At 27.1% G+C, this 22,944-nt stretch overlaps 1 protein-coding gene across 2 annotated transcripts in view; it reads right to left on the bottom strand.

Moving 5' to 3' along the window:
* Nucleotides 1-22,944, bottom strand: part of LOC121129820 (probable G-protein coupled receptor No9) — a 63,470-nt gene that overhangs the window by 39,753 nt on the left and 773 nt on the right. Inside the window, exon 3 of one of the 2 annotated variants that reach the window (XR_005868523.2) lies at nucleotides 19,939-20,185. The exons of the other annotated variant lie outside the window; for it this stretch is intronic. The gene's annotated coding sequence lies outside the window, so the exon portion shown is untranslated. Of the gene's footprint in view, nucleotides 1-19,938; nucleotides 20,186-22,944 lie in introns of those variants that run through there. 2 annotated transcript variants of the gene reach the window in all.

The following is a 22,944-nucleotide window of genomic DNA, read 5'->3' on the forward strand; positions in this document are numbered from 1 at the left end:
GAAAATACATTTTTATATAATAATTTATGGATTTAGAAATAATCTCTTCATTAATGACTACAAAATGTAATATTCTCTTCTCCGACTAGTATTTTAGATTATGAATTTAGAGGTATAAAATATAAACGTGGAAAAAGTATTCAATTAACTTACTGATACTTATAACAAAGAAGTATATGTAATTGGGTTTGTAGTTTTGGATGTAAAACCACTTTTTTGTAAAATGACAAATGGCTGCTGATAAAAAGTTGATACGTATGGTTGAAAAATAGCATGCAAAATATCTGTTCTAAAAAGTAGTTATTTTTGCCACTAACACTTGATTGAATTTTTCTATACTAAAATAATGAAATTCATTATAACAAAAACATTCAATACAAAAATATTATGTACATTTTTATGGGTTATTGCTACTCATATTTATCAGAAAATTCTATTAAAATATAATTATTTATATGATTAACGCACATAATCCAGTCTAATAGAGGATTGAAAGTAATCAAACAAAAAATATTTTTATCATTTTATAAAGTAATCCCCGTATCTTATATAAAATGTAGGATCTCTCCATTTCATCTTTATTTTAGATCCTACTAGCTGTAAAACCACCCTTCAAGACAGACCTGTTAGTGAAAATCAATAGAATTAAACATATGATTCGTAAGTTTTTCCCAATACAATGAGTAGCAGTAGACAATTTGTGTAAGTGACACATTGTTTTGCAGTTTCTTTAATTACCATAACATATAGATACATATTATATTCATATATAATATATATAACAATATTTAAATAAACGATTCTTTGTTTTGTTAATATATTCATCATTATTTTTCTAAAAACGATCAACTTCATGTTTTGACAGCCATAATTTTTCTGGACTTTCTCTGGATGCACGTTTTGGATACATATATCCCTCTCTTGTCAAGTTGTTGTTATATTTTGACGGTGCTTCCTTCAAATTTTTAACTTCTCTTTCGACAGCTTCAGTGTGTGCAATTGAATGTTTGTTTGGAGTGTACAGCTCTTCATTTGTGATTTTTTTATCAATTTACTTATCCAAAAAGATTTTGTAATGAGTTGGTGAGAGGAGGGAGGCTGAGATTTTTACATATTTCTACTTTGATCCAATAAGTAATTTTCATAATATGTACACCTAAGTCAGCTTTCATAATATAAAATTACAGTCCATTAATTATTATGTTGTGAATTAGACTTGTTTTGTCCTCCAATAGGAAAGAAAACGATATATAAAGGTTTTAGTCCAAAGTAATAATTTATGTTTAGTAAAAATATTTTTGAAGTATCCAATAGCAAAATATTTAATATATATTTTAAAGATATAAAAAAAAGATAAATATATATTTCACTACTTTAAAATAAAAATGTCATATCTGGACATTTCAAAATTGTTAATGGAAAGCAAAATAAAATGTAAAAAATTTATGTTTTAACTAGTCAATATAGGATTTTTCAAATTATTATACATCATATTTCTTATATTTTTTTAAATAAGCTAAATATAAACACAGTAGTGATAACTTAATTATTGAAATTTGACCAAATAGTATATCATTGTCCAAAATCTGTTATTTATTAAAGTTGTATAGAAATGAAAGGTCAATAAAACTTGTTGTGCCTTACATGAATCACAATTTTATTCCTGTGAATTAATGATCGTTTTGTCTTACACCAAGTTAATTTATGACAAAATAACTAAGGAAGTTTAAGGCCTAAATAAAATTTATATAAGAGCCCCTATAACTTTCCTTGGACGATAGGCTCATCAGCAGCCAATTTTTGAATTTTAAATATGTATGTTTTCTTCATGAGATGCATTCACTTCTTTTGACAGTGTTTGATATGCTGATTAATTTGATGAAATACATAAATATATTTAATTTAAGAACTTAAAGTTACATCCAATTATAACACGTTGGATATTAAAGTCATTTGTAACTCAAATCGATATAGCTGATGAAAAAAAAGGAAACGAGACATGCCAAAAATGACTAGTAGATGTCTTGTTTTTAAATACTAGTATACATCTCCATTACTTTATTTTCAGTATTTTTAAGTCAACCAACTGTAGAATAATAGAAAAATTAACATTTAAGAAACTTTGATATAAGAATAAGAGGGAGTATCAGTTAATTATCATTTTTTAGAAAGGAAACTTTTTTTCGGAATGTATGTGTATATTTCGTTAAAAAACAACAACACGGCAATACATGAGGTTTGACAGAATATTCACTAAAAATGATTCTTTGACGTACAGAATCCTCCGTTTAGAATGCAAAACATACTGAAAATTATAGAAATTGTTATATTTCAAAAACTTTCATAAAATTTGGAGAATAGAATTCATAAGTACAATCAAAAGACACCGTATTGATATTCTTAATCAATATATCCGTTTTTTGTCTTATTGACCAGTTCCATCATAGTGAGGAACTTTGCACTGCAGTTATTTACATAGTTGGACTCTATGTTGCTCAAGAAGTGATGATGGGTACCTTCAGTTGATCCTTTATAATGTATCAGACTCCCGAAAGTTTTCTCTTAAGATATCAAAGTATACCCAGTCTAGAAAGAAACAGTCCGGGCTGTGGGGAGGCCTAGAGCCTTGCTTTTCCAGCTTGTCGATGAGGATTTTGCAATGAGTCATAGGCTTACCTCGAACCAAAGTCTTAAAAACCTGACAAGGAGTTCTTTTGTACACAAAAAGATTGACATCTTGATTCACCAAGCAGCCCATGGTGGTCTGGCTGCTGTCAAATTCACTGTCAAAGTAAATGGATGGGCATCTTCCCTCTTTTGTCTTCAATGGGGCCTTTAATTTTGTAAGCCTCCATATATAAAGTAGATCAGTTAAATGCCAGTACTTTAGATATCACTGATGGTGATTTTCCACGCATAGATAGCTCCATAATTCTAGCTACATACTTTTGGTTATGATACTTTTTTCTTAGTTGATTTTTTTAATTTTTTGTTTACATTTTCTTTAGACAATTGTTTAAAATAATTCAAAAAGAATAAAAATCGAAATATAATAAGTAAGACAAAGGCGTGCTATTCAAACATTGGGCCCTGTATTTGACTTTGTATCTTTTTTAATCATTTCATTGTTACAGTGACCAAACCTTTTTTCATATGTAATTAAGATTGAAAACTAACTAAAGTCAGGCATAATTTACAATTAATTCTGGAATTAAATTGACTTTTTGCAATTTTGGGCGTTGATTTATCATTGCTTTTTGATGGGAAAAAACACGGTTCAAGCCAAGCTTGTCTTGAAAAATGTTATCCGAACTCTGTCACATCGAAAACAACCATCAAACGTTGGTTGACCGATTTCAAACGTGGTCATACGGACACCGAAGATGCTGAACTCCCTGGTCTACCAAATAAGACGGTTATTCCGGAAAACATTAAAAAATAATCCTGAAAATCAATCAAAGTGAAGTTTCAAGAGATAGCTGTCACTCTGAAGTTATCAAAAGATATTGTTTACACCATCATACACGAACATTTGGGTATGAAAAAGCTATTTTCCGAATGGGTGCCGCGTTTGCTCAAACAAAGGCAAAAACAACAACAAGAAGATGATTCAAGGAGCTATTTGGAGAGGTTCACGCAAAATAAGAAGTATTTTTTGTGTCGGTACATCCCAATAGATGAAACATGGATTCACCACTTCACTCCATAATCAAAACAGCAGTCTACTGAAGGGTGTTTGGACAGAGAAAGCCGTTCTAAGACTCAAACATCGACTGGGAAGGTCTTGCCTTCTGTATTTTTATATTCGGATGGAATTTTATTCATTGACTACTTGGAACCATGATAATGCACTGTGTCGCAAATAAATAAAAACAGCTGCTAAATTGGTCGAATTGGGGTTCAAATCGCTACCGCACCCACCCACAGCTGCAGATCTGGTCCCCAGCGACTACTGGCTCTTAGCAGAACTTAAAAAGATGCACGTGGGAAGAGATTTGACTCAGATGAGGAAGTGATTGTCAAACTGAAACATATTTTGAAGGTATTGATAAATCGTTCAACACCCATGAAATCGAAAAACAAGAGAAACGTTGGAATGATTGTATTGTTCTAAAAGGAGATAATATCTATGAATAAAAATGAATTTTGGCAAAAAAATTGTTGTTTTCCTATCTAGGTCCGCTAAAAAAAATATGTCAATATGCAATATACTGTTCAAGTCAGAATTCCAGTTTATAAAAATTCGATTTATCCTCTAGAAAATGTACAATGTACATTTTGTTAAAGTTATTTTAAAACAGATCATCTGGGGCCTGTTTACAAAAAATGTGTGACATGAGTTTTAAGAAAAGACAAAATTCTAATAAATTTATTAGTACTTCAGAAAATTGTCAAAAAAAATTCCTTCCAATAAGAATTTGAATTACAAAACTTGACTTTTGGACCAGTGGCTTGCAAATTAAAATTTCCTAAGGCGTACAAGATAATTATTCAAAAATGGGAAAAATATTATAGACCCTAACAAACTATTCAGGCCTTAAAAATGTTTTAGAATTTTTTTTTAACATATACTATCCTACTGTCAATATTTATTTGTTTTGAATTTATTTTATAGTTTCCTCCATTTTAACTTCATATTAAAATGGTACTTTACCATTTCCTATACATACTATATGTAGTAAGTATCTTAGTTATTTTTTGCTCTTAACCGATAATAAATAAATATCATGTTGAATATGAAATAAATGATATTGAAGTTAGTAATGTGCAAGGTTGGATAACATCAATAGAGTTTGTGGGAGTAAGTGTGTTTTGAACACGTATTGCAACAACTTTTTATAAGATCTTTCTTATCTTTATTCAACCCCCCACCACCACTGAAATCAATTTGTATTTACACCTACCATATTGTACATACATATATATGGGTAGTGCCCCAAATTTATCTAAACAAAATGATTATTTTATGATAGTGTGTGTATGTGGAAATAATGAACACATATGGAAATATTTACCTATAGCACAAAGCCGATTATATTTAAGAGGAAAATGATAAAAAACATCTTTTTTGTGTTTTAACTAGAAACGTTTTTAAAATCTCCACCTAAATGATTGTGCAAAGGGAATGAAGTAAGTAGTGACATGTCTTTGCTAAAAGTGGTATGAATATTTTCCCAATACTTTAACTCATTTATTTACGCAAAAAAAAATGATGTACATTTAAAAAAAAAAAAAAAAGACATTTCTTTTGTTTGTGTGACTTTTGTATAATTGGAAGGCTCTTTGCTTCTTCTAAGATATTAATTTATTTCAATTAAATTGTACGGCGTTGTTCAAAGGATATATATACACAAACAAAAATATAAAGCATTATTCGTAAAAATATATGATTTTTTCGGTAATTGTCTCACGCTAACAGATATAAGTTTTTATTGTAACACTGCATGATAGAACATTATTATTTAAGATGTATCAGTCCAAAAATTCAATGTCCCGTCCAATTCCACCCTAAATTCATCCGTCTACCTCAGAGTTCTTAACATTCCATACTTAAATAAATTTTAAATACTGTTACTAAGAAAAACAAATTATTATTGCCAATGACAGAGACTTGTGCTTTTACTGAATGCATTCATCTGGTAAAATTGTGTTGATGCTTTAATTTTAATATTTAATGATAAAATATTACCACAAAAATTAATTTAAATAATAAATACACTTAAGATTTGGGAGCGATCGCTCAATCGTAAAAAAACAATCACTCACTTTGACATTCTCTAGAAAAATCTCTCATTTTGCTCTTTTTTGTGTAAAAAAAGCTCATTTATCTAGTCTAGCTTTGTATAAATTTTTGGAGGGAATATCCACTTGACTATTAAGAGGGAAAACATTGGGGCGGGGGGAAACGTCTCCCATTTGGGAGAGAAAACTATGTATACGATGCAGTCGGGTGTATGATGGCATGATATGATCTCATGTAATTATGTGAAGATGTCAGATTCCAACAACAGCTAATTAGGGGAGTTGGTCCAAATTACTGTTGAATAATCCCCCTTGAATCTTGCATCAAATGAGGAATACTTTTACACAAACAGAATTCCTAACTCTGATTGTATGTTGAGCAATTTAACTTGAATCTGTAAGGGCTTATAGGTTAAGGGTCCTCTATACTTCACAACTTATTTCTATAGATATTGAATTGAATTAAAAAGACGCCCTCAATATTGAAAGTTGACAGCAAATTCTTGAAGATCCAGTCCTTGAAAGCCATAAGTCTTTTATCAAAGCTAATTTGTCATTTCTACTGGAAACTGTTACAAATCTGGATATAGAAGGAATATTCTTTTATGATTCTCTGAATATACTTTATGAAGCCTAAATAATTTCAGAGAAAAAAATATTAATTCATTAGTAAAAATCCTGATATTCCATTTATATGCAAAAGGTTAGACGTTGTTGTTGGTGTTGATAATAATGAGTTGTTGAAAATCTCGCCAATTTCGAATTTGCTCCAACTACTGATGTAAATATTTAATGGTCTTTCGGTATATTGAAAACTAAATTTAATGATCAAATGCAAATATTAATGGAGACACATCATTTCTGAAATATTGATTTGCCGATATAATATTAAAAACTTTATCAATAAATTATAATAATTATAAGATCTACTAATACCTATATTTTTTAATATACAAATTGCTCAAACTGGAAACTTTCGGTACTCATTTTATAAAAAAGTGCTTCTTTTTGCTCAGTTTGGCACAAAAAAAATGCTCAAAAATCTCCAGTCTAGTGATAATAAAATAATAATATCGGACGTTTTTCAAGGTATGTTATTGATCGATTTTATGTCCTATATGCAGCCCTAATGATCTTGCAGAGTAAAAATAATTAACCTTACTCTAGCATGGTCTATTTAAAGTTGTGCATTTTATTATTATCTCACAAGATCATCCAGAATCACACACATATATCTAAATAGACGGAATAATGATATGTATTTATTCAAATAACATACATAAATATACAACATCATAGTATATATTTGAGTCTCAAACTTGAAGGACCTTATAAATTATCCAAGAAAAACATAACATTGTTCTTGAAGCATTCATCTAGCACATACATACTCCAAAACAAAAACGTTGGGACACAGTACATGGATATTTATATTTCTCTAGAGATCCAAGCCGATATCGACTAACACATTCAGCGTAAATAGGATGAGTTATTTTTTTCCATATCGTATTCTTGAATCATTATATAAATAACTTTTCATAATTTTGTCAATTCTAAATATATGGACTTTTTGATACACACTTTATAATATGTAGTGCACAGATATATTTTATTGCAGAGGTTAGAATGGGTTAACACATATCCAGTCATAAGAAAATAATCTTTTATAAAAGTACACATTATTTCATCTGTATTTACAAAATAAATGAAAACATATTTTATATTAAGATGTTAGACATTTTGAAATGAAAAGAAAACTTTTCTTTTGGGTATATGGTTATAAAAGTATATTTTCTAAAAATATATTAAAATTCATATTATCAAGATAAGGAATATCACACATTATGTCACCATGTCAAGCATTCAAATGTGTACTCTTTGTTAAATTATTAATACACTGCATAGCCAGTAAATTGGAACTGATCAGTTATTTTTAATAAGTCATTGATTATTGGAAATGCAATGATTGAACATGTAATTTATTATATAATACAAACATAGATTACTTTAGATAGGCAGTAGTGTTGTTCAGTAGTCCGGTACTTTAGTGGTACCGGGGTACTGAAACATTTACTCTCAGTTGCTTCCCTTCAAATACATTATTATCAAAAAAGTTATTCACAGAATAAACATTGTTTGTTTTTTTCATATTTATCTTTGGGTATATAAATATATCATACAAAAATTATTAGAAAACTCGATAATTAAATCCAATACAAATGAAGTACCATCCAAAAGAAAAAAAAACAGAAATTATAAAATAATTTAATCATTTACAAAAAAATATTTAGCGAAAAAATGATACATACAAGATACTTGTACATTTATTAACGATAATTTCGTCTCCGGGATGTATAAACACCTATAGGAAGATAATAAATGGTTAAAAATGATATTGAAAACGGTACTTGCATTGACAATACGTTATACAAAATTCTACAGCTGATAACGTTACTCTTCGAATTTAAAAGCTAGAAGATGGTTCTTTAGAAAACATTGTTTGTTTGTTTTTTGTATCGTCAACAAATTTTTGAGCAAACGCCTTCTCCTTTCTCCACACAATAAATTAAATTGTACTTACGAGCATATTTATCTCTGCCAACGAATTTGAATGGATGTTAAGTGTTTGCCTTTTTTATGTTATATATTGTTTGTCTGTTGGTCACCAGGATTATCTCAAAAGTTAATTATCAATTTTTATCTTACTTTTACAAATATTGTGTATGGTCGCAGAAGAGGCCATAAAACTTTAACAAGTTCAGGTCAAAGGACAAGGTTAAACTATCACACAACCTTAAATATACATGAGTGGCCATAACTTTAAAATATATGGAGGTACATACCTCATATTGTTGTGTTTATATAGGTTAAAAAAAAATGCTTCATATAGTAAACAATTTAATCTTGGAAAAATGAACATAGGCGGAGAACAAGTGCTCTTTCTAATGTCCTTATATTTTAGTTAGTCTATAAAATATATAAAAGAAAACTTATATAAATTTTGGTACTTGAGCCTGTAGAAAAATATTTATTTTATAATAACACTAATAGGTAGGTATACATATGTAAAGTGTATCCCACCAATTAGTTTCACAGAAAATATGTAATTGTATAAACGATATTGCATTATATGAGTATTAGATATTACTTTTCATAAAAAAGATTAATGGATATGGGCAAAATATATTTATAGGGAGAGTGTGAAGCGTAAAATAACTTTTACTTCAGACCTTTTAACAATGGTAAATGATGTTACTTTCAACAGTTTACATTTATAAATGTTAATCTAAATAGGAATAGAGTACCTCCACCTATTGTCATTTTTCTTAAACTTGATTTGTTGCAAAATGAAGAATTAAATAAAAATGATAATAGTAATTAATAATATAAAAGCATGTTCAATCTCTAACTACAAAGAGTCACTCTTGCATTCTGGAACTTATTTTTTACACTTTTGATAATGAATCATCTCTAAAGGGTTGCACTTTATAAAAAGGTTAAGAGTCTATAAGTTTAAGCAATAAAAGCTTTTATAACTATTTTAATTTGTAAAATATTAAAACAAACATTTAAAAAAGTGAAAATGCGTGACAAATAGCCAAACTAATATCTTAATAAACTGAAATTGTAAGATTATCAATTCTGTAGTAATAAATTGCGTCTGACTAGGTAGCTAATATTAATTATAGAATGTACTTCAATGTTAAAACTTGTTCACAAATTAATTTTGGAATAAGAAATGACTTTCCTCGATGTAACATAATTGGTCATTTGGAGTCAGTTCCTCAAATGGCAGCTTTACCCTTGGAGCATTTATTAAAATATCCAAGTATTGCAATAATTTTTACAATTTTGGACAAAATCAAATCACTAAGGATGAAGTTTTAGTGGGTTTACACATCAGTAACGAATATTATATATAATTTAAATGATACATTAAAACCAATCTACTGTTGATATTATATTATAGCCATAAACAATTGAATAATTATCAAGATTAATAATATTGAATGCATACTTTATTTGAAAGAATTTATAGATACTAATAAATACTACTTGCTAATAATAGTTACATACAATACTCGTAAAACCTATTTTATATCCTTAATTTGATGTACTATTGTAATTAAAAGTCTTAAACACATTTGCATTTTCTCAATTTCCATGTTTTTCCTTGTAATACGGTTATTACATAAATGAATGGTTTTGAATAATAAATCTTAAATACTGATATTTTTGAAAAATCACTAACTAAAAAAAAGAAGTTAGATTTCTTTTTCAACTATCCAAAATCTTTTATCTCATAAACATATGATAAAAAATAACAAATATATTTTTGTCATTTTGAATAAAAGACTATATACCAACAATGGTTCTTTTTTTTCAATCTACAACTTTGCTACTATATAACGAATGTTGGTATTTGGGCTAGAGGCTTACGATCTGATTACGACTTGAATCAATATTTTTAAGACTTTGAATTAATTGTGTGATTATTCTAATATATTTTTCGTAATATAATTGCCTATGAATATATTTATTATCATTAAGATTATAATTCAGCTTTAATCATTGACTCGCTGTTACTTTCTTTGCTTTTTTTAGATGAAACAAAGAGATATAAAATAGTCAAACAGTTTTGCCCTTGGATTGAAATGATTTTTTTAAACTGGACTTAACTCAAAAAACATGATTTATAGCGTCTGATTATATTCATTTTATTTTTTGCCTAGAAGGATCTAAATAAATACAAAATCCTGATTATACTTTTCGGATCCATATTTCCAGATATTTACAAAATGTAGATCTCTGTAGGCCACAAAATCAGGAAAATTGAGTTTGAGAGATCATTTTCATCTTTATCAAGTTAAAATCAATGATAAAAATACCATCTCAATCCAAGAGTGTTATTTATATCCTTAATTTGAATTTGTATAGGGAGGGGGGAATGTAAAATTTTAGGAAACCATGAAAATTGTGTGAATTAATAACATAAACCAAATTAATTATGAGATTTTATTGTCTATTTTCTATGAACACATCTTTCTATATATAAGAAGTTAGGAGAAGAATTATTGTTTAGGATCAGCTTCATTATGAGTTCACGACTTATGAATAGAATTGAAGGCATTATAAAATTTGATCATGACGATTGCAAATTCTTTCGTTGGTCATTTAGCTATTTCGACTGAAAACTTGAAAAATCAAAAAATGTCCTGTATTAGACAAATTTTCATAAGCCTCGTTTAGGGAAGGTATAATTTTGAAGAGGAAAAAAAGCTTTATGCATGACATAGTAATATAATTATTTTAAAAGATGACTCTAATAATGTGATTATCATGGAATTGAACGGCAACAAGCAATTTTTCCCTTCCATTTTTATTATTTTTTTAAAATTATTATTTTGGTATACATCAAGTTTTTTTTACACCAATATGATATGAGTAGACATTTGCTTCATAACTACTTTTTGACTTTAAGCATTAATCTCTCACTGAATACAAAATTGATAAATAACATTTAACCCTAAAATTAACAACAAATATTTTTGAATATAATTATGTTATATGTAATTATTTGAACACAACTTATTTGTTTAATTAAATATTATATCTTTAAAAAAGTACAAACTTACGAGTATTATAACATTATTATGTTACTACTCATTTTTTATGTTATATCCAAAATTCGACTAACATACTTTTAAAATAGAAAAATTAAAATAATTTAATGTTCAAATTACCTTGAAAATACTATTTTATATCACTGTAAAGCCAATTATACTTAGCGAGGGAAAAACCAAATATTGACCATCTTATAGGTAATTTTTGGAAACAAGTGACATTTGGAAGCAAAATATGTTTATTTATGGATTGAGAGAGGAATGAAAAAGTTTAAGAAATATTGTCTGATAGAAAATATTTTTATTTCAAGTTTTCATCCATACGAAATACTTATGATAAATAATATGGCTCTTTGATCCAAAAAAGTTCATCCTTATCCGTTCCTTGTTTCTTATTGCCCAGAAACTCAAAGTAATGTAATATTTAGGTTGTTGAAATTGGTGCTCTCTTCTGTCCAACAAAATATACGTATTTAGAAGTGTCGCAAAAGAGAGTGTAATAATAATACAAATCAATATTTATCAAGCTATAATAAACTTCAGCGTGTGTTCTTTTTTTTCAATTTTTCAAATAATATAATCATAAATTAAGATTTTTCATCATGTGACAAAATCAAATTAAATATTGAGTGTAGGAATAATATAACTACATTGTATAATTGGGTTTATTTCTTTGTTAATTCATATGTCGAATATTCATAGTAAAAATGTGCCAATAAAAATGGCATTCTTAATCACATGCATTAGGTTGAATTGTGTAAAAATAGTGGTAATCAAACTTTGGTCCCTTAATACTTGAGTTGAGAAGGGGATTCGTTTTTTGTTTTTTTAAATCATCTGAAATTTGTTAATACATTCTTTCAAAATTAAAAATCTTATTTAAAATCAGAGATCTGCTGCTTTAAACTATAAAACCAATACAAGATTAATAAAAAACTTTAAGAAATTACCAAATTCTTGATCAAGCGGTCGAATTTCCTACAAGAGTTATATCCTTTTTTTCAAATGTAGTTTTAATATACAAATTTTCAATTTTGAAGTTATATTTTCAAAAATATTTGGATAATTTCTATCCAGAAAGTCAATTCAATTTATGAATGAAGGTCTAGTGATCTATTGGGTTCATTTTTTGATTATATTAGAAAATAATAGAAATAACAGCAAAGTTATAAATTTTTACCATTTAAATATATTTGTTTTAATCTTTTTCTTGATTCGTGAGTTAGATAATACATTAGCTCATCACACATCTATTTTTTGTACTCCAAACAATTGAATTATATAATGTATTAATTTTCTTAACCATTTTGCTTTATTGTGCATTTCCTTTATAATAACAGATATTCATAAAGTACAATAATATCAGCATTTTTACACTTTTGTAAGAAATTTAAAAAAGTCTATAGAAAATATCATTGAAAGCTATCAAAATTAAATATATAGCTATTAATTTGTCTTTCACAGTAACATAATTTATGAAATGAGGTCTTTTAATTGATTAAGTAGAAAAAGTAACTTTATGTTTCATAAATTCAAACACAATATTCATTATTCATGTACCATTTAAGGCCATCGAAACTTTGTTAAATATATTAACCATTCGTATCCCACAACAACCTAGTTTTTGAGGGGTGTCTTATAAATCAATGAAGTGAAAAAATTGCTTTTATATATAACAAGTTCAAACAGTTACCTAGATTCAATTTTTACATTTTCTACATTAGTTACATTTACATTTTCTTTAACATTTTTTCAAAAAAATGTTAACAAAGAAAAAGTTTCGGTGATTTTTATATGGTAAATAAATAAGCTAAAAGTAAACATGAGAAAAATGTAAATGACTGTCAATAATACATACATTTGTGTAGCTTACTGTAATTATTTGATGAGTTCAATGTATCACTAACAAATATTTACATATAAATTATAACATTTTACTAAAAACCAGAAAAAGTTCAACCTCTCTTAAAGGTTCAATTATTATTGACCTATCTCTAGTTAATAAATCAATTTTTTCTTTTTGCTGCATTCAAAGTTTAAAAGTGATATTGGACGACTAACAACAAGCACAATTTTTAATAATTTATAAGCCATTGTTATTAAATTTAAAAAAATCAATACAACAATGTTGTTTAAGTAATTAAGGGCTTTCTACATAGTATGTACCGCATGTAAGAGAGGGGGGGGGATTAAGTTACAAACACGCACTATAATAAGATAGTCACATTATGTGTACAGAATGCGAACATAGGAGAGTGCAAAAAATGACAAAAACTTGCGTACATACTTTGTACATGACATTATATATATTTAATTGAATACATATCTACATAATAATTTTGCACTTAAAATAAAATGCTTAAATTATATGCTCCATAATAGTATTGCTGTATTTTTCATTACCAGAGAAGTTATAACTTTTTGAGTGTGCATGAATACAAACTTGTACAAATGTAATTACTATCGGACTTAAAATCGGTCCACATCTCTTTCTTTCTCATCTCTGTTGTCGACCCTTGAAAAACGTGCCGAATTTTATAGTGCTTCCTACAATGAATGATTTTAACTAATACCATATCCTGCAACATTTTAATATTCATCAATAGCATAGATCTAGCTGAAATATCCCGAGCTTTTGAAAAGTAATTCATGGATATCAGCATACGTTGCACATTATATTAAATTCATACATTAACTAAAGAATCTCATAGATTGACACACAATATTTGATTCCTACCTTAGGTGTTAACTACTTTTTATAAGCAATGCAGAAAATTATTTATCAACAATTACAGTATTGTTCAAATGTGGAGCAATAAACTTTAGCAATTTAAAATCGAATATAAAAAAAATAACTGTACAAACAAGAGTCAATTATTGGCTGAATAACACAGGGATACATTTAACTGTAAAAACATAGTGCAAGAATACTAGCTCATTGCTGATATTGCATTACGCTTCTTGCATATCCCTATCTATCCGCCAAAGAATTGTTTGCTTTGTATTAAAGAAGTTTGATATACCAATAAAATTGGTTGGTAAGACTTTGTTTTACTACACATATACAAAACTTATTTCAATTAATTTCACTTTTATTTCAGTCTGAGTTGATACAACTGGGCCTAAGGATTTTTCAGATATGTGAATACGTTGTCCCTATTCTTAATGATGGTCTAATGATCGTATTTAAAATTAGGACGGGACTAGACAGTACGTCAAAATTTTGCAGGTTATACCTTTCAAATGAATAATATATTTAATTTGCATAGAAAAATATTTACAGATATAGTATATTATTAGATTAATTGTATTTATGAATAAACATATATTGTTTTAACCACACTAACATAAAAATAACTTGTGTTTGTTCGTTAGCTGTCAAGGTTTTTCTTTATTTTCCCTTGATCAGTGCGTTCAACAATGATATTTTGACTTTTAATTCGTTTTTTAAAGAGAGTGAAATAATCCCAACAATGATGGAATAATTATTCCCTAGACGGACAATACGAGTTTTTCTGTTTCTTGGTTGCTAGATACAATATAAGTAACAACAACCTTTGTTCCAAAGATCAGGGGTGTCCGCAGGGGGAGGGCTCAAAATTCCTGAATTTTGCTTTATACTAGAAAATTTAATATTTGAAATTTAGTTTTTGAAATTTTTTCGCAAAAAATTAAATTTTCTAAGAATAACCATAGATTTTTAAAATTTTTGTATATCGTTTAATTTATGAAATTTCAAAAACTAACCCCCACCCCCCCTACCTAAAAGTAAATCCTGTGGACACCCTTGAAGGTTAAATGCCTCCATCAATTACTTTATTCCCTATTATTTAACATAACTTTTGGACCTGTATTAGGACATTGTGTGCTCATATTTTTATCTGTTTATATTAGAGCTGTCAAAATATATTGATATCATAATGTATTGCAATATAATATCAATACCGTATAGGTATTATACTCATAGAAAATATCTAAGTAGATCAAACAGGTTATTACAAGAAGTTATTAAAAATATGTGACGGCATAGATCATTTTTATTATGGATATTATATATGGACCCACTATTGTTGAAAAAGATGTTAATTAGTAATAAGTTGATAAGTAATATTAACAATATGTACATCAAAGTAGACTTCGATTGTTTATATAATGCAAAATCAAAATATTATTTTTGTACGTAAATAATCTACTAGGTGAGTTTACCAATAGTGGTTCTAAGGAGGCCGTAGCTCACAACAGACTAATCATTGAATACTAATAAAACTTATCCTTCTTTCTTTTTTATCTTCCTGGTGAAATCCCCCTTTGACAAACCTAAAGAGACTAAAAATGAATAATGAGACAAGACGGTTGGAATAAAAAGTAAACAAAAACTATGTATATGCATTATGTTCAAGATCCACTTAACTTCAATTAAAAAAATATAGATGATTAGGATTACGTATTTTTGTTTTTAAAATAATTTTTATACTTTTTTAGAGAATATTTATGATTAAATTACTAAGAACTATGTTTTTAATTAATAGTTTATGCTTCTGGTTCATTCTAAAGAAAAATAAATAATCCTGTCCAAACCATTGACGTGTATTAAATTACATTATATTAATCTTATTCAAAAGACATGATAACAATGGTGCAAGACATGAAAAAGCGCATATACGGAATTTTAGACGAATCAGAATTAGAGATAACAAAAAACATTCTTGATTGATATATATGACGCCTCTTTCCAAATAGTCTCTTTAGACTAAATTATCAACTATCTCTATAGATTAACTGAAAATTAAATTTGCCAATTTTGTAAATTTTTTAGATTTTTGAGCACATTTGAAAACAAGAAAGTGAATTTTGTGAGCAAGTACTTAGTTGATACTTGATACATATACAAAAATATTTATAATTAAATATTCATTTTTAGGTACTAGAAGAGCAAATAATCTATTAGTAATAGGTTAGTTTTAGGAAATCCCTTCATGTATGATAGTCTCCCGTTCATGTGTGCCTGATTACATTATGTCCACAATGAAGGCTGAAAGGCTTGAGAATGCGGAATCTTTTTTATATAAAGAAAGTTATTCTCCAGTATGACTATTCATCTCTACAAATTTTAATGCCTCTAGGAATGCAGACAAAACGGAAAAATATGTACATCCCTACATTGCCAATCCATCTTCTAAGTAATATTTTAATAAATTATTATATCGAATCAATATTACATTTATTATCATAGCGGGTACGTTTTTCTTGCAAATCGGGTTTTCATTACGGTAGTTCATGTTTAGTTGGAATCGGTTAAATGCAAACTTATCTCAGACAGAATTATATAATATATTGGACTATGTCTAATGAAAAATCCAATACAAAAAGGCTAACAATTTATTTGTAATTAGCTCTGTAATGTTAACATGGTGGCTTCATGATCATAATTTTCTGATACTTAAAATTTTAATTATTTGTTTATTTCTAGGATCAAAGATGTTTTTATTTTTTATATATATAAAAATTACTCAAGATCATCATTTTTTTTTTTTTAATTAAGATATTTGAGTTATTGTTTACAATTTTCTAATTCTAAGTCATTGACGTATTGGTTTTATTAATATTTATTTAAAAATATACATAAAAAATTAAATATAACAACTCTAAAATCAGATTTAAATTTTTAACAGAACCCAAAATTTTATCACTTTTTCGATGATGCAATACGTTTTCAATATTAAAAGTTCAAAAGTAAGACAGTTTTCTTTTTGTTTAACGATACATTGATTAGATATTTGTAATTAAATACATAAAGTTTTTGAAGTAAAGAATTGATCACTGATTTTTTTTTCTACCAACAGTGATAGTTGAATCCTTTAACGGTCAACTTATTAAATATTGCAGCTATTAAAAGTAATGAATCCTAGGTATATATATATTAAAAGATTTTAAAAAGAACTTGAAAGTCAAAAAAACAATTAAAAAATAAAATTTAAAAAAATGTCAAATAAACAAAAATTAAGTACAAAATGCGTCAAGTTAGCTTTACTTTCCTGACAAAATTATAAGGTACATAATTCATGAAAAAATCCGATCTTTATTAAAAACTATGTTTGATGATGTCTTTATTAAATTTTCCGAGGTGGATGATGTTATGATCAGAGAGACTTGCATTGTAAAAAAAACCATCCTGTTTTTAGTTCCAGGATATATATATTATACATATGACTTCTAAGACTAAGAGAGCTATGAAATTTTGGGGAAGCTATAAGTAATACCAAGAATGTTTTTAACTAACTAATCAGAAGTAATTTGAGTTCAAAATAAACATCTTTAAAAAGAATGAGTATACAAATAAAAAGGAGATAAAAAAATCCGTTAAAGCCTTTGATATTTTTCGGGGACAAAATGATTTTCCAAATTTATTCATAACATAATTTTGAAAGCTCATTTTAATAATGACTAATGATGATTTTTTAATTTTTCATATTTCATTCCAAATTTCCGAAAACCATCCTTAAGCAAGGGAGGTAAATAAATGAGAAACAAATTAGAATATTTTTTTTTTAACTAAAAAAATGGTTTGATACAAAATATCCTAAGTTAACACAAATAATAATTTGAATAATTGTTTTTGATGGAACAATTCAAAAAAAAATTATTTGTCCATTCTCCAAAATACAAAGAAAAAGCAAAAATAAATAAATAAATGGGGAAAAAATGTTATAAAAATTGTAAATATTTTTACAAAATTAATTCAAATTTTATGTTGGCGAAACAACGTCTTTTATCGCTATTTTGAACATTCTACTAATATAAGATATAAAGAAGTTTTAAGATTTATGCATACCCAGACAGTTCAAGTACTGCCTTTGCATTGATATTATCTTTTTTTTTTATTCGATTCATAAAACTACATGTAGTAAAATAATAAATATTTATTTCAGCTTACGTCTAGTTCTATAAAACTTATTTTTAATAAACTACATTTTACTTCATTGTATTTTATATATAATATTACTTTTTTAGAAAAGTAAATTATTTATCATGAAAATACATATAAACATCTTATTAAAATATTCATTTCTGAATATTTCATATTGAAATTTGTAGATAATTTAGTTACAATGCAGTACTATCTTTTTAATGGTGAAGACAATTCAAAAATTTAAATTTTTTTTATAAGTATTACAACTCAAACTTTTATTTTTGAGGCAATATAAAAAATGTAAACATTGTGTTAAAGTAGTTATATCATCAAAACAAGTAGATAAATTTTATTTCGACTTTCAAAATCGATAAATATAGACATTGTCGAATATTAAATTGCTTTCTAATGTTTTAGTTAAGATTTAAATAAATATCTGCTTTTACTAGCTAAGATATGTAAATGTTGATACTACTATATCTATATATATTTTTTTTTAAATATAAATTAATGCAATATACTAATTTAATAAAGAAAAATTTTATATTACACTATTTTATTTATGGAAACTATATTGAATAGAATATGAATATCTATTGTAGGAAAGTAAGTTTTACTTTCTGGAAAAAAACTTTGTTGAACCGTATAGATTTAACATTTAAATTCAGCCTTCATAAATTATGAGAATATTTCAAGTAGTAATCACGAAAAATTATGTTATAAAAGCTACAAAATGTTCAATATATCATGGAAACTTTAACACAACGTTATCCATTGCATATTCATTTATGGATGTTTACTTTGACATTTTAAGGACAAACGAAAAAATGGTCAAAAAACAACTACTCATAATTAAAAGTGAATTGCTTATTTTATGGTATTTTCTTTTACTAAAGAAAGGAGTGTAACTTATTACTGTTGATATGAAACTTATTTGCTTCGTCTGTTGATAAAGGTATCAATAATATTTCTGTTTATATTCCATTAGTGTCAAATACTATACATCTTTTCTTTTATATATTTGTATATAGACTTATGTCTGTTTGTCAAACTTTTATATTATGCTATCCACGGACTCCAAAAAGGCTGAGTGGATTGAGAAGATTTTTAACATTTGTAACTCTAACGCACTAGACACAATATAGGTCTCTTTTTCTTCTCCTACCTCCAGAGCCCCATATTTTTTTCTGTCTTAAATACCTAAGTCATTTTGACTTGATATTGGAAATCAATTTATGTTGTATTTTACGTTACATTTTATGCAGGTCTGTAAAATGTATCTTTTGTAACAAAATATCGGTGATTTTGATGTCTTGGAGCATAAAAAACTAGTTTGTTATGCTGTTATGGACGTCAAAATTTCACACCATATCAGATAAATAAAGGGTTACATACTTAAATAATAGTAGTGTAGAGTCTATAGTATTGAAAAAAGCAGGACATTGTTTTCATTTATATTTTATTGGAATTGAAATAGAAACAACATTTAAAGATATCAAAAAATGCAATATTATTTGTATTATTAAAAAATAATAAAACAATAATTATTCACATAACATTTATTAAGTGGGATCAAACAGTCCTTTAATATACAGTAGATAAAAGAAGTATTGGATTTCTTTCCGATTTTAAATGTTTGTCCATTGATAAAGAATAAAACGGTTTATAAACTTAATGTTATCTTTATTTTAAAACTAAGACATATGTATTATATTTACAAAAAAAAAAAAAGTGTTTTGAGGAAAAAAATGCTGAGTTGAACCTTAGAACACCATTTTCACTGTCAAGCATGGGGGTAGAAACAATATGACTTGGATTTGCAATAGAAAAATGATGATTTCATTGGATCGAACGGAGTATGAATCACGGGAAGATTTGGGCAACAATCTCTTTCCCTCAGGGTAGGAAACTAAAAATAGATTTTGTAATTGACTTTGAACACGACAACAACCCAAAAATTATCTTCATGGTAAAAACAAAATGACTCAAAAAGAAGCAAATTTAGGTTTAGTCCTAGTCAGCCTCCGAATATCACTTCCATAGAAAATATTTATCTGTTGGCAAACTTACACAAAACATTTGAGTATCCATTTTGAAAAGATTTATTATTGAATTAAAATTAATTAATGGATTAAAATAAAAATTGTAAAAGAGTTATTTTTGAATATATATATAGCGATATTTGAATAATTTTATTAATATAGTTACATAAATATTTAATGAAATTATTTGTTTAATATAGTTTGTAAATAATTTAAATAAATGAAATGATCTACATTTCTTGGATTGTAAAAAAAGAATGTGATCTAGGACAATAGAATTATTACATATCATTAACAATAGAAATTTTGCATTTATTATGTAAATCCCATGTCAGATAATGCATTTAAGAAAAAGTATTCTTTTTTTTTTTGCTTCATTTCAGGACTTGTCTAACTTTAGATTTTGATTTACTTTAACAAAAAAATAACTATGAACTGGACATAAAATGATATACATTTTGTATTTCGTATATAATTTTTGATGATCCATTTTTTCATGTAAAACTTATTGTGAATAGTCTTTAAATAATTATTGATGTATCTTTAGATACATAAATAATACTTACTTAAAGAAGTATTGGAGTTTTATTAAGCAACAAAAATAACTCACAAAAATGTATACTCGCATACTTTAAACGCAAATTATTACTCGGGACTTGGCCAACATTTATTTTCAAAATATATATGGAACGACATAGATCAAAGGCCATCGCGCTCGGGAGAAATCATTCTCTTGAACTTAATGTGCGTAGGTTCACGTCCCAGTCGTTCTTACAGAAACAAATATACATTATGTATATACACAAATATGGACTTTAAAGAAGACTCCTGGGTCAGACGGAGTAAATGTAATACGATTATGTTTAGTCATACTTAATCAGTGCAACTCCATCTGATTCATTAAAGGAACATATAGAAAAATGTATAGATATATACATGAAACTAAAAAATATTATTTTTATCATAAGTGTAATCTTTATGGTGCGGAATAAAATTGTATTGTATTCTTTAGTAGTTGCCAACCGACACACATAATAAAATTGAAATGACGTCAATTCTACAAGTAGAATCATCATCATCATGGACCGATATTTTGGCAGAAAATATTTATTACTATAGGACTTTATTCTTGTACAAGGCACTTTCAATACAAATACAATTCCCTTTTTTTTTTAGTTTTTACACCCAGATCAAACTTAAATATATAAAAATACTTTAACAATATGTATTATATCTATAAAATTTGAATTTTAACAGATCAAACTACTCACATCAAATACAAAAAAAATGCTAAAATATTCTAAGGATGTCAGAACTAAAAAACTATATGTATACAAATTATAATTTATTAATCAAAATTCTTTAAATACTTGTATTATGGAAATTACAAATTTACTTAGAGTTATATAGATTGAACTTTTGTTATTGACAAATATTCAGGACTGACGAAATAATCAATCATTTTTGCTCATTAGCAAATTTGAAAATATTTAGCAAAATTTCAATATTTCAAAAAAATCATGTACAGTAAAATACATAAAATGTTTTCTCCAAAGTTAAAAATTGTAATAATTATTGAAATTTTGTCTTTTAATTTTTCGGAGTGAAATTCGTAATTATTTTTGGAAAATTTTTATTGATAACAAAAACTAGAAATAGAATCATTTGCAAAAATTAAAGACCAACCTCCTCAGATATTTCACCTAATTCAATAATAATCGTTTTCTTGACGTGTATGAACGCGTATTATAAAAGTAAAGTATGTGTTATGTTTCATTTAGTCTAGCGTGTGTGTTTGTTAACTTGTTGCCCAATGACACTGGCAGGAGATGGTTTTGCTTGCATATTATCTGTAATTTATATTCTTCAAAAATGGGATAAAAAGCTACCTTAGAGCGAAATTGCCATACAAGTGTGATGTAGAAAGACAGCTGTTCATACTCCCATCAGTAATTTTTCAAAATTTGGGATTCATACAAACACGTTCACGAGAAATAACCCCATGATGAAATTGACTGTGTCAAGATTTTCCATTTGTTCCTTTACAAAAATCAGTCTAATTTTGATAATTAAAGTGTGCAAAGTAAGTGTTGATAGTATTTTTTTTTTTGTAGGAAAAAGTAGGAGATCTTGAAACAGTCATCTTCATCACGACATTATATTTCCAGAACGTTTTCCTTCGGCACCCTGTTCTCTTTTTGTCTCTATAAATCCCAAATTTATCAAAATTACTGATGGCAGCTGTCTTGCTACATCCGTAAATGGGCAACAGGTTGACAAACACACTCACTAGACCCAGTGGAACATGACACGTATCATACTTTTATAATTCGCCTTTATACACGCCAAGAGCACGATTATTATTGAATTAGATGAAATATCAGAGATGGTCTTAAACTTGTGCAAATGCCAGTAGTTACTTTTTAAGTGTTACTCCACAAACAGTAATTTGCAACCTATTCATCACCGAGTAGCATTTTTGATGTAAAAAAACACAATATATATATTTTTTTAAATAATATAACTAAGAGTTGTATTGAATACATATGTAATTTCTTGCATACCCCCGATTGGAATCCCCTGGTCTACAACTTGATTAAAGGAGTATAAACACTCAAATATGACA

The sequence above is a fragment of the Lepeophtheirus salmonis genome, chromosome 14, assembly GCF_016086655.4.
Source record: "Lepeophtheirus salmonis chromosome 14, UVic_Lsal_1.4, whole genome shotgun sequence".
Lineage (NCBI taxonomy): Eukaryota > Metazoa > Arthropoda > Copepoda > Siphonostomatoida > Caligidae > Lepeophtheirus > Lepeophtheirus salmonis.